Genomic DNA, 13,063 nt, shown 5'->3' with positions numbered 1-13,063 from the left:
GGGGCGGGGCAGCGGGCGGGGCGGGGCGCTGGGCCCTGCCACTGGCGGAGAGAGGAAAGGGGCGGGGCCTCCGGCGGGGGGGCGGGGCTGGCCCTGCTGGGACTGCGGGAGCGCCCTGGGGGGTTGAGCGCGCCCCCTGGCGGGCGGCAGTAGGGCACACCCCCGCCGAGCGGGGTCCGAGGCGCTCCCTGTCGGTGCGGCGGGGCCCGGCCAGGCCCCGCTCCCGGCCGCCCCCCGGCCCTTCCCAGGACACCCACGGTCCGGGAGCCCCTCACTGCGCGGGGCAGGAGGGCTGTGGGTGCAGGGCCTGCAGGCCCGCAGCCCATCTTGCCCCCGAGGCCCAGCGGCAAGACCAGCTCTCCCCTCACGTACAGCTGGACGTGAACGGTAAACGACGACGATATGTACTCCAGCTTCTCCTGTGCCAGGGCTGCGGCAGTGCGGCACGCGTCCCTGCTGGATGACCTGCCCCAGGCTTTGGGCTCCGTAACAGCCAGAGCCGCCGGTCAATGGTCTCGGTCCCTCAGGCGCTGGATACGCAGGTGCTGCAGCGCTGGAGGAGGCACCGGCCACACGTCATGGCCCTGACCACAGGCCTGGCCGGTCGGGGCAGTGGGCAGAGCTGCTCTTCAGCGTCAGGGCCCTTCGCACCAAACCCGGAGAGGGTTTTGAGCTCGCAGGTTCCCACAGGAATGTCGCAGGGGCTGTGGCAGCCTGGCAGAAACAGCGTGGCCTCTGCCCATGTTCGGGCTTTCCCACTGCCCAGCTGGAGGGAAAACCAGCCGAGAGCTCAGTGGGCATGGATGGCACCAGCCAACAAGGGGGAGCACCAGGAGAGATAAGAAAGAGTTAGGTGTTTGTTTCATTCAAGGGTTTTGGGGCTTGGGCCAGATGTTCTCGGCTCGTTTGTCCCTCCCTCAGCCTGGTGCAGGTGTGGGGCACTCCGCAGCAGCGGCCAGGAGGCTCACCGCTTTCCCTTCCATCAGCTGGGCTTTATCACCCAGAGGGCAACCACATTAACTAGTTGCTGAAGACCAACAAAACTTCAGCCAGACCAGGAGCTCGTCAGGAGCACCACCATCTTGCACGCCTCTCGCCACCCCAAGCTCTGATGTGCTCGGACAACTGTTACGAGGCAGCTTCACAGCCTGCTCCCACTTCGGGACACCCTCGGGAGCATGCCCCGTCCTGCAGCTCCCACACAGAGGACGCAGCACCACAGAGCGCCAGTGCTCAGCCCTCAGCCTTTGCTGCTTCTCAGACAACTCCTCAGGCCCCCATTTCTTTCCAAGGAGTGGCACCAAGCACAGTACCCAAGAGGAGCAAGCAGCCTTCCCACCTCTTGCTCCTCCTTCAAGAGAGACAGGCTAGAAGGACTGAGACATAATTTCCTCCTTTTCTTCCCCCTGTATAAAAGCAATCTTCACACCTCCCTCTACACCAAGCTTTCTCCAGCCTCTTCAGCCCTCTTAGCAGGGAAAGTTTGCTGGTACACCCAATAACCCACCACCTCCAATAACCGAGCCACCTCCAGACACAGCGACAAGAAGCAGCAGAGTTTGCTGCCGTCTCTCCTGCTGTGGTTTCACATCCGTTTCCCACATATGTCCCAACCCCCTTTGTCGGGGCTGTTTGCACCGGCAGTTCTAGGCACTGCTTTTCACCCATGTGAAGCCAAAGAGCTCATTTATGAACAGTAGTTTGAAATACTCTAATACTTGCCTTTCTCCAGCAGCTTCCTAGTGAGGATCTCAAGCCTTTCTGTAAACCGCAATTAGTTAAACCTCAGAGGCCCTCCTTCTATTTGGTGTTACAGCTCTTTTGCAGCTGGAAGAAAATATTTCAGCTTGGTTACGTGTCTCGTCTGGAGCTGTGCTGTGAATCACTGGCAGGAAGAGGAACAGAACTCAAAAGCTCTTTAACTGCCAGCTCTGGCCATCAGATGCTTCTCTTTCCTCCAGCCTTGCAGTTATTTAACTCGGCACACATCTAATACTTAACACAAACCTTTTCCCATTACAACAGCAAACGCTAAAATTCAGGTCTCATTTAACAGCTTCATACCTTTGCTCAAACTACCTCGAGGCGGAAGGATGTAAAACATGAGCTCTCTGGTGGGCTCCCAAGTTGTCCTCACCTGCTCAGCACTGCTCAGCCACACCGCACACCCACCGCTGGCCTCTGACGGTGCCAGCCGGACGGGCCAGCTCTCCAGCAGGGGTCCTGGGTGACCAATATGGTGGACACTTGGTCCCAGCAGACTTGTTCGGGCGGTGCTGGGCCACACGCGTCTCTGATGGTGTATGCAGATCAGCCCATTCTCATTTAATTCTCTCCCAGCGGCAGACAGCAACAGAGGTGGGCTGTGAGCAGGAGCAGATGTGGGCAGGCTGGCCTTGCACGGTCCCACCTGTCCGGCTCCCCGCAATATTTCCAAACACTTCCTCTGGAGACATGGGGGTGAGTAGAAGGTTCCCAATACACTTTTATTTAGAACTAGCGTGTACCTGTCTTTTCTTGTGTGTGCACTGACTTCAGTCTCTGGTGAGTTTTATTACTTTAGGGGGAACCATCTCATTATTATGGCTTTTATTTTGCTGGGATAAATTAAAAAAAAAAAAATTTGTGTTCTTACAAATCATTCTCCATTCCCCTTTTCTATACTTATTCCATTTTGACTTCATATTTTAAAAGAGGAATGCACAGAATTAGACAGATTACTCCAGGTATTTTGCTAGGCCCTTTGTCTTAATCCTGACTTCTGTCATGGGAAATTTCCATGGATACTACAAGGAAACTTTCATGAAGTTATGGAAGAAAAACTTTTGTAGGTCATAGCTTATGAGCTCTTCCTTTTGCTATCAAAGCACTGATCAGCAGATTAGAATTCCGCACCTCTGATTAACAGCTATTTAGCGAGATAGTGAGGTGGTTTTTATTTAACAAATTGTGATGGAGCTTTCATCTCTTCCTTTCAGATGTCACATCATCTCTGGTAACTACTGTGAATGATAAGCAGACATTCAGACTCACCTCCCCAAGGCCAGCAATCACATTTGTACATCACTTTGATTTTCTGTGAATAAAAGATCCCTTATGAGTCTGGCAGGATGCATTATTCATCTTGAACTCTCCTGAAAATCATTTTAAACCGAGATCAAAATCTTGGTTTAAATTTCAATAGCTCTGGTAGTGGAACTAGAGTGCACAACTTTGACTCACGACCAAACAGGTCTGGTCAAATTCCTCCTGTGATGCCAGGCAGGGGCCAGTCCTCAGAAGGGATCTCTTCTCTACCGCCGTGTTCTGTTCTCCTCAAATCAGTAGCAATACTTTTCACAGATAAAGATGTTTGTGTTCAATCCAGAGGGGAGTATCTCCCTTTACCTGTGCTGTGAATATTTGTACCTCCTACTACAGTGTATCACACACACATAAAGAACAGGGCTATACACATCTTTTCCTGGTGAAAAACTTATTTTATAGGGACATTTACATTGAAATAATCTCTTAATTTCTCCTCCCGTGGTATGCCTTCAACTTTCATTATTTTAGCAGCAATCACATACTTCCTTCTTCATCCTGAGGATGATGTTACGTTGTCTTTAAGGTACAGAAGAATACACATCCACAAACCAGGCTTTTCTGTCTTTTTTTTCAGCCTCCTCTCTTGTACATGAAGTCTAGATTAAGTTTAGATTTTTTTTTCTCGCTGCAAACATGAGATATTTTACCCAGAGTGTTTTTCCATTTTCCAGACAGACAGGAACAAGGAGGGAAGCACGAACACGCTACGCTCTGTCTCTCTGGGTTTACAAACTGTGCTTGCAAAAAGTGCTGGGTTTAATGCAGTCTTGTCAACAACCTCAGTCTCTACAGCAAGTGACACTTTAGACTGTCATCCAGCATTTTTAATGAGGGATCCCCTAACAGGCTTCAGGGATTTCAACAGGATTTTAAGAGCCTTACACAATTGCATTCTAACCAGAGAGGAGCTGACGTTCCACACAACAAAGCAGCCCAGCGGTAATGACACCAACAGAGCTTTTCATGTCAATGGTTCTCCTTTAGTTTTACAAGAGCGACTGCAGAAGGAACAACAAACATGAACATTTGTCCCAATCTTAATTGCTAGCTTCAAAATCAGAAAATTAATTTCTTATAGCCATGTTGTGCTCCTGTTTTTAATGCACAAGTGTAAATAGCGCTTTTAAAAACCTCTCTAGCAGCTGTGTAAAGAATTACATTACAATGACAGCTCCAAATTTAAAGTTGAAAGACATTTTTGTTTTGAGATTTTCATCTCCTTCCTGGCAAAAAACTGTCTTGAAAAAATACTTCACGAGCGAAGGGCCACTAATGTCATTAAGGGACTGGAGCATCTCTCCTATGAGGAGAGGCTGAGAGACTGTGACTGTTCAGACCTGAGACGCTGAGGGAGATCTTACCAATGTGTAATAAATACGTGAAGGGAGGGTGCAAAGAGGATGGAGCAAGGTTCTTTTCAGTGGTACCCAGTGACAGGAGAAGGGGCAATGGGTTCCCTCTGAACATCCACACACACTTTTTTTTTACTGTGAGAGTGACCAAGTGCTGGCACAGGTTGCCCAGGGAAGTTGTGAAGTCTTCATCCTTGGAGATATTCAAAAGCCATCTGGACATGGTCCTGGAAAATTAGCTCTGGGTGACCCTGCTGGAGCATGGGGGTTGGATAAGATGACCTGCAGAGGTCCCTTCCCACCTCAACCAATCTGTAATTCTAAACTGGAGACCTCCATACAAGATACCTGCGCTCTTCAGGGATGAAACCAGTAACAGCGAGACTTGAACAAGCTTCTTCCCATCCAGCTGCACGAGCTGGGACTGGCATCAATCAATGAGTTTTAGGTAGACCATGGATGTAGGTTACAGTGCAGCTGCATTGGTTCCAGTTCAGTCACAAAGGCCCCTCCAGGCCAAAATTCTCTGTAGGCACCTATTCCTATTTTAGGCTAAGGTAAGCCATGCCTCAGTTTCATCTCTGCCTTTCTACACTAGGAATCTAGACAACTAACTCAGGCAGGGATATCTAAGGAAAACTGAGAGAATTCCAGCCATTTTGTTGACTGCTGGAAAAAAAAAATCTACCTGGGGTGCAGATCACAGCTCAGAATTGCTGGGTTTTGTTGCAGTCTTAATAGACAAAGCCAGAAGAGGGTAAGGACTGAGACGCAGTCCAGAGAAATGAGAGAGGAGCAATGGTGGACAAATGTGTCACAGCTTGTCAGAAGTATTTTGTGACACTTGAGTGCAGAACAGCCTCAGCATAAGGGACCAATCGAGCAGAAAGCATATAAACTGCTAAAGCACATTTTCTGCTGAAAGCTGGCAGCTTTTCTGACCAGGCTGTTTTTCAGAAACTGCTGCTCTAATCTGTAAAGTCAGAAATTGAGTTGAGGTGAATCTCCAAATAACAAAATGATATTTTGGCTCAACATTGTATTTTGTCTTTGGCTTCTGCAGGTAAGTCAATTTCCCAAGATTTTAGAAGTTTATGAGGCAGTTCTGAGATTTAACTGTTCCTTGCTGCCATTCAGGGGTCAGTCTAGCCACATCTGAGCTAGCCTTACGGAGTCCCTCTGAAGTTTTGAGAGAGCAGGAGGGTCTTCAGCCCTGGCATATATGGCCTTACCAAGTATATTGACATGACAGAGGTACACCGTGGTTGTTAACACAGAGCCATCCACACGGGACATCCATTTTGTTCCTCCTTGCCCTGAGCACATCCCTGTGTTTTTCTCTGTTCACTCCAGTACCAGCAAAGGTCCTATTTTTGTGATGAAATGCCAGAGGCTGGGGAGGGCCAGTGACACACATCCCACAGGGACTTGTGCCAAAACTCAGAAGCCTAAAAGCAAGCCTTTTTCCCATTTCACTGTGAAACTTTTGCTCCTCCCATACGAGAGGGGAATTAAGTCCATCACCGGGAAAAGACATTTTTTCCAGATAGATACAGCCCTTTCCTGAAAAAAACCCTCATCATGAAATGGAGAGATTAAGTCCCAGGCTTATGCCTTGATTTTTCTTAGGGAGGTTTTTGTACTATTCTACATTAATCTGAGAAAAGTTGCCTGGAGCAAGGGCTCCTGTTTGTCCAAGTGATCAATTTCAAACTCTCAAACTGAAGTCTACCAAGGCTCTTCATACAATCCCCACATTTCAATATGAACAATTTTAAAGGAAAACTTCCAGAAATTGCCATTCTGAGTTGCAAAAGCTTTGAATTCACAAATATTTCAGTGTCTCAGGGACAGTTCTGTGGCAAATTTGAGTGTTATTTTCCTGGAATAAGTGATCAAGTGAGCTGATGTGAGTCAGTTACCGCTGTAGAAGACACACAAGATTTACCATTCATTCAGATCAGCTCAGAACCATTAGCATTAAGCTGAGGTGGAGGAAAGGCTGCTGATTTCTAGCACCAGGGGAAAGATGAACAGGGTTTGAAGGACTGAATGGGGCTGAAAAGAGATTCTGTTTCATATAACATTTGATATTACTTCCTCATTTAGCCTTAGCCAAGTAACAATCCATCTTTCTTGGGCACAAAGCAACACTCCAAAATCAGAACCACAACAGGCACTGTGTGCTCCCAAATCATCAGTTCAGGGTTTCGCTACAATTTAAAGTGAAGTCATCTGACGCAGGGATTATCTCCATGGCTGGAGAAATGAAGCTCAGTATCCTGGGTAGGAAGACAGGCTGTCTTGACTTTCAATCTTTGTCACCTAACTGCTGTCAGAAGACAAGCGTGGTGGAAACCAGTCCACAAATATGTAACACGGCCACCGCTTTTTCCTCACTTGCCTTTTTCCAACGGCTAACGAATGAATGCATATGACTCGCAAGAATTGGGCCTGAGCCATATTTCTGAAGGCAGAAAGACTGCATAAAGACAGCTCCAGTATGAAGTAGAAAAAGACCTTTGTGGCAAATTGAATTTAGCAACGTCACCAGGAGCTTCTGACTCAGAGCCCCATTCTGCCCAGCTGCGCGCTCAAACCACCACCACCCCATATACCTGCCAAACCAGCACGATTCAGCTTGCTTGGAGCTCTGCCATGAGCAGCTGGACAGAAGACGACTGATGCCACCATAAAGCAACATCTAATGAAGAAATGATTTTTATTTCAGCATTGTAATTAAGCCATACCTTGTCACACTGCTACCGGCTGAGGGAAGAAGGCTACTGACGAGTCGGACCAGGAGAAATAGCAGATGAGATCAGGTTTTTACTCCACTTCAGACCAGTCCACCTTGGCTTGAGCAATCTCAGACCAGTTTGACCTAGCTTTTTCCTTTTTCTCCTGCCTGGCAGGTATCCCAGATAAAAGGGCTGCTTTAATCGTCTGGACACAGAGGAGGGTGCTCTGTCTCTAGCTATTAGTGGAAAGGTATTGCGCAGGCTACAGTTTTCCAGTGGCTCTTGGTGCAACGGAGGGGCGCGTCACTGCAGCAACAAGAAGTGGAATACCCCACTGCCAAACATGCCACCTTTGAAGAGCTGCTCAGACCTACTCCCACTGTCCCCACGCACAAGTTCTTGTGGTTTGCATTGTACAGGGACACAAAACACCCCATACATACAGTTAAAGCAAAACATTTAAGTGCTTTTCAGGTTAGCATCCACCTCCTGCAAGTCAGGCATAACTTCTTCCTTCAGTGGGCCAGGCAGACAGCTTAACCAGCTCGCAGGTGGGCACCTCTGCTTGCTGAGCAGTTCAATGGTGAGCTGACAGCTCTCTCCTCTGTCAGAAGGCACTAAAAGCAGCCTAAAAGTCTGTGTTCGTGTCACTTGGGAGCAGGGAACTTGAATAATGGTGGATATTATGCATTTTCTCTCATTTTTTGCATGTAGGTAGCGGCAGTCTCCAGGACAGTTTCCTGGTGGTACAGGACCCCCCAGCCAAATGCACCAAGCGTTACTAAAGCTTCAGTTCTCATCCTGCCCTGCTGCAGACGATTTTGGATGAGCCTTACAGCCAGCAGCAGGGCATGGCCAGGACTTCCTTCCCCTTCCAACTGTATAAGCACACACCAGGTGTCCTGCTCTGATCCTTCTGTGATTTGGCTTCTCCAGAGCGCAGCAGCAGAGGGCAGGAAGGGAGTGGAGCAGAGGCACTGCAGGTTCTTGTAGGTCACCGGCAGGTCTGTCCTTGCTGCTCAGCTGCAGCACGTTTCACTCTGGGGGGGTGTCTGTCAATCCTTCCATCCTGCCTGTAAGGAAAATAGTGGATTTACTGAGCATTTAATGGCAGGCTGAAATAAAGTATGAAAATTTAGTCCCAGTAGGATGTTATCCCTGATGTGTTCCTTCTGCTGACAAGCCAGCCTAGCCTATAAATGGAGAGTCGCATGTGCTGTACATTTGTGCCACACACAGAGTCTGTATCTAGAATGGGGCAAATATTTAAGGGCTTTTTTGCTGTTTCTTGAAATAAAACCAGAACTGGGGGGAGGGAAGGCACTCAACAGAAAAACAGATTTTTGAAATACTAGTAAAATGGTGGGGAAATCTAATTTTTTCAAGTTGCATCAATATATTCTGTTCAGTATACCCTCCAGAACTAAGAAGGGAAACTGGTTTTATTTCACTTTCTCACAGTATAATTCACTAGAGCTCTTCCAAATATTTCTAAATTTAGAAAACAGGAAGAAAACAATCTGATTATCTTAAACTGCACAAAAAGAGTTAATATTAAATGCCTTATCGTACAACTGAAAACTTCTATTCCTTTTCTATTCTATATTCTGATGTTTTGCAAAGCATTACAATTTCTGTATAGTAGAGTTATTGCTGGATGCTACTAAAAAATCTCTAAATTTTGTCCATTTAAAAATCTCAAAGTTCTGGATAAATTTGGTCTTTGAGCATAAACTGAACTTCATTGGTCTTGCTTGCTGCCTGCTAGTCAAACTGTAGCTTTTTCTGCTAGTGTTTTTAATTAAGTCTCTCCGCACATAACCACATGGTAAACTTACTTTCATTGCATTTTGTTGCCACAGCAGCTACCGTGCACTTAAAGCCCCATACAAGCTTAAAGCAAAGGTGCTATGTTGGTGTGAAAGAAGCTAAATAATTGTGAATTGAAATTCAAAGCGGCTTTCAACTGAGACACAAGTTAAAAGAATTGCACAGAAAAATAAATGACTTGCAACAAGAAGAAAATTACAGTGAAATATATGAAAGGTTTTCAGAACATAAGGAGCTGCTTGTGCCCTGTTTGTGAGAGAGGAGAAGGTGGGTCACACTAGGATTAAGGGGTGAGCTTGTGAAAGTCACTACTGTCTGGAGCAGTCATGCCCAAGAGCCAGCCAGGGTCTCCAAGAGGCAGACTTGTGGATACACATTCCCTGGTAGGGATGTGAGAAACTTTCAGTTCAGGTAATAAATCACCTTCACAATGAGGGGACCAGGAGGATCCCACACTCAGACAAGGAGTATAGAAAGCAAAGATTTCTGGTTGCTTTGCTGTAGGATTTTAAGGAGCACTTGGTCCATCTGGGGAGGCAGGGGATAAGCTTTGAGACCCAAGCTGTTCTTGGAAGGCCTATGTTCCTCTGAACCTCGATAGTTTCTGTACCAGGCTTTCTCTTGGCAGAAACAGAGAGCTGCTTTCTCCTCCAGCAGTCCTGCAGCAGCGCTCGCTGCTCCCTGGGCCAGGGAAGCCTGACCAATGCCACCCAGGAGGTGCCTATGGCACAAGCAAACCTGTGCCAGTCTCATACACTTCAACTGCAATCAGCAGGGGCTCATAGGCTTAATTTCTCCAACCATGGCTAAGACCCTGTATTTGACTAAAGGCCAGCACCTTTTTTGAGCTTCTGCTCCCCCTCTGCAAATCAGAGGCTTTGGCTTTCCCTCTCCCTGAGGAAGGGAAGTTCCCTGTTCTGTGAAATTCCCCTGTCCAGAGCACTGGAGCTCATCTGCAAGCTGGCACCTGTGGAGAGACACAAGTGAGTTAATTGCTACAGCAACAGGGAAGGAGGATGCTAGAGGACTGGATTTCAAGGTGGCCACTTCCTTTAGGACTTCAGACAGACAACTTGCCCTTCAGGCTTCTTTACTTGTGAGACAGGTCAAAAAATGACTTCATCAACACCTGCACTTGGCCTAAATGCAGTGTAGACTGGGGAGAGAGGAATACTGATGTCCTAAATGGAAGAAATAGATCTCCCTTTGGTTTGGACTCTACTGCTTTTACATTTTTTTATACTGGCACCACTGGGACACTTCCTATTTGCTTAATTAGGCCACATATGAGGAACCTGGGAAGACACTTAACGTGTCTGGAGTGGGTTTGACCTGCTAATTTTCATCCTTTCTGAATCTGAGCAGCCTAGGTTCAGATGAAAGTTTGTGACTTTAAGAGGTGCTGGATATCCAGATCAGCTTGGAAAGGTAAGTGTTGGGGATTCATTTTTTTTCCTTAAAAAAACCAAACAACACACACCACCACCATACAAATATACTTTCCAGGGGGTAGACAGATGCTTCAATGCTGCTCAGCTTGTAATTCTAAATCAGAGACAACATTCACATGCCATCATATTATGTTGGTAAGCAGGAAACTGGGAACGGTATCTAGAAAAAAATTTATAAAAGCAAATTATGATACAATTAACTAACAGAAAACATTTGAGCTGGTAAGTTACAGAGGACTTCTGCTGAATAATGTCATGCTGTGGTGTTCTCCTCGTTTCCTGACACAAAACCTACGTTTACTCTTCAATCAAGTGTGCAGCTTGACTAAAAACATAACCCATGTTATACTCCCTAAGGAAAAAAAAAATCTTATCAGTTAATGCTTCCTATTATTTCCTCACAGTTTTTGTTGCTTTTTCTGATAGCTATAAACACACTTCAGAGACTGCCTGACTTCAGTGGAATTGATTGCAAAAGGTATCTCTGTAATAAAAATATCTGCAAAAGATATTCTCAGATGTTTCAGCTGTTCCTGGCTATCAGTTAAGAAACTTTTTTCCCCTGTATGGAGTCTTATCTTGGCAAAAAATAAACTGGAGAAAAAAAGAGACATTTATGATCAAACTGTTTCAGAATATGTTGCTTTAACTCACAAATGAAGTCTCCACATGCCATGTGAGAAGAGCTACATTTCTCTACTACCTTCTCATCCTTGAAGCTAACACCTAGTGGGGTCCTGGCTGTAACATAAAAGTCAGGATGAAGACTTTGTTTTGAACCGTGACACACAGATGAGACAAAGAGAAGAGAATGTGGCAAGCTGGCACTACAGACACCTTCAAAAGGCATGGTTTACAGAGAGAGTTAGCCTGAGGATCCACATAGCCAGTTGTAGAGCTTGTTGGCTACCATCTTCATCAAAATCAAAGCTCTGATCCATTAAAAGCTATCTATTTACCAAATTGGAACAAAGCGGCTCCTGAAGCACTTTGATTAACATGATGTCCACTTGAACAGTGCTCACCTGAGAGAACAGGACCTGGGGCCATAGACCCATCCAAATACAAAGAGCTCTCTGCCTTGGGCAAGGAGATACTGCTGCAGGAAAAGGAGCACACACATACCATGATCAAAACACCCAACAGTGTTTTGTAAACAAAGGTCAGACTTCCCAATGGATCATAAAAAAAGAAGTAGCCCACAAGGATCTCTATCAGACAGTAATAATAATTTTAAAAAAGATTATGAAAAGAACCTAGGAATATCTGATTTGTGGTTAGAGCCCCACCATGCTGGTGCCCAAACCACATAGGTAATTTCACTACTGACTTAAGACAAGTGAACTTCTGTCTCAACGTTCCTGTAACATCAGAGGTGGAGGTGTACCAGTCACCCCACGGGACAAACTATCACAGGACCTCATGACCATGAACGCTGTCAACTGTCTGTCGAGTATCAGTACCAAGCTGTACACATTAAAACCACTTATCAGTCTGTATCAAATGTTTGCTTATGAAAGTCAGCTTCCTCAAAATGCTTCAGAGCGAGCTAGTCCCAGAGACAGGCTCACTGACAGGTGTTAAGCAGTTCCTTCCTCTACAGACACCAGAGAGTAGTCCATAAAAAGGTCAGTCTAAAGTTAGCCAGCAATGCAAATGCCATCAAGTGAGGAGGGAATGGGGATGGGAAAAGGCACCTATTAACAGGATCACATACCAGGATTGGCACAGCACTCAGTTTCCCTCAAGGGAACCTGGATTAAGTTGGCTATCCCCAAATGCCAGCTAAAGGCTACCATGCCTATTGCACAACAGAACTTTTGAGAGGGACATGCACAGGCTGACTGTCATCAATCCCCTCCATACACGAAGCAATGCCTGAGTCCCCTAAGGCCAGCTACACCTGTTCAACCTTCTCATGTGGGCAAAGAGGGAAAAAGGCAACAGATGTCACAGCACCCTTCCTCCAGGGCACAAAGGTGGCACTGCATCAACCTCAGGGGCTCTGCATCCCAAGATAAGGACAGTCCTTCCCATCACACAAGCCAAAGGCATGCTCAGATGATCCTGGCAGCAAGATATGGTGCAGACTTCCAGCTCTCTCCTGCACTCATTGCCCAACAGCTCCTCAGCTTCCTGCAGCTCCACTCAGTTTTTGTCACTAGCGGAGCTTACCTGCTCAACGAGAAAAAACTGGGAACAACCTCCCAGCCCCAAGAACCTCACCTGAAAGGCCAGGGGACAAACGCAGCACCGTGATACCACACCACCACCCACAGCCGACTTCCCCTGGCCTAGCAAGGCCCAGCTAGAGAGCCACATCCAATGGGGAGGGCTGCCCGCAGGGCACACACTGCTGGGCCCCAAGCGAGCCCCACGGGTGGAAGACACACAGAGGAAGCGCACACACACTTTCCCACACCTCGCCTCCACCAGAGGCGGCCTCGGGGGGGAGGGAGAGCGGGCGGCTGACTCTCGGGCCCTCAGCGGCGGCAGCAGCACCCACCCGCACGGCGCAAGCGCAACAACCCACCCCGCGCGGCGTAAATAGCACCCGGGCTTTTATAGCGCCCCTTCCCGGCATCCCCTGCGCCCGGGCCGC

General features: G+C 47.2%; 1 long non-coding RNA gene across 2 annotated transcripts; it reads right to left on the bottom strand.

Moving 5' to 3' along the window:
• Nucleotides 1–3,470: 3,470 nt before the first annotated feature.
• On the bottom strand, nucleotides 3,471–12,991 carry LOC134521710 (uncharacterized). Of its 2 annotated transcripts, XR_010072850.1 has the most exons (4): nucleotides 12,688–12,991; nucleotides 11,487–11,560; nucleotides 9,849–9,977; nucleotides 3,471–8,253 (listed from the first exon to the last, which is right to left on the bottom strand). It is a non-coding gene; the product is annotated as an uncharacterized LOC134521710 (long non-coding RNA). The 2 variants fall into 2 exon arrangements; XR_010072851.1 differs by lacking the exon at nucleotides 11,487–11,560.
• Between the last annotated feature and the right edge of the window lie 72 nt (nucleotides 12,992–13,063).

The sequence above is a fragment of the Chroicocephalus ridibundus genome, chromosome 10, assembly GCF_963924245.1.
Source record: "Chroicocephalus ridibundus chromosome 10, bChrRid1.1, whole genome shotgun sequence".
Classification (NCBI taxonomy): Eukaryota; Metazoa; Chordata; class Aves; order Charadriiformes; family Laridae; genus Chroicocephalus; species Chroicocephalus ridibundus.
This window is presented reverse-complemented; position numbering and strand designations above follow the sequence as displayed.